This window comes from Penaeus monodon, chromosome 4, assembly GCF_015228065.2.
Source record: "Penaeus monodon isolate SGIC_2016 chromosome 4, NSTDA_Pmon_1, whole genome shotgun sequence".
In the NCBI taxonomy this organism is placed as follows: domain Eukaryota; kingdom Metazoa; phylum Arthropoda; class Malacostraca; order Decapoda; family Penaeidae; genus Penaeus; species Penaeus monodon.
In genome coordinates this window covers 2255430-2255684 of record NC_051389.1, presented here as the reverse complement: position 1 = coordinate 2255684, position 255 = coordinate 2255430, and positions in this window count along the sequence as shown.

The following is a 255-nucleotide window of genomic DNA, read 5'->3' as shown; positions in this document are numbered from 1 at the left end:
GGGGGGGGGAGGAGAGGAGGGGGGGAATCCTCTCTGGTAATTGCGTTACAGCCGGTCCACCGCTCGTTACCGGCTTCTGGGGAGATGGTAGTTAGTAATGCCTCGGGAAGTGAGGGGAAAGGGGGGGGGAGGGGAAGGGGAAGGGAAAGGGAAGGGGGGAGAGGGCGGGGAAGGGGAGGAGGGGAGGTAGGGAGGGAGGAAAGGGGGGGAAACCCCGGGGAAGGACAGGGTAGGTTTGGGGGGGATAAGGGGAGG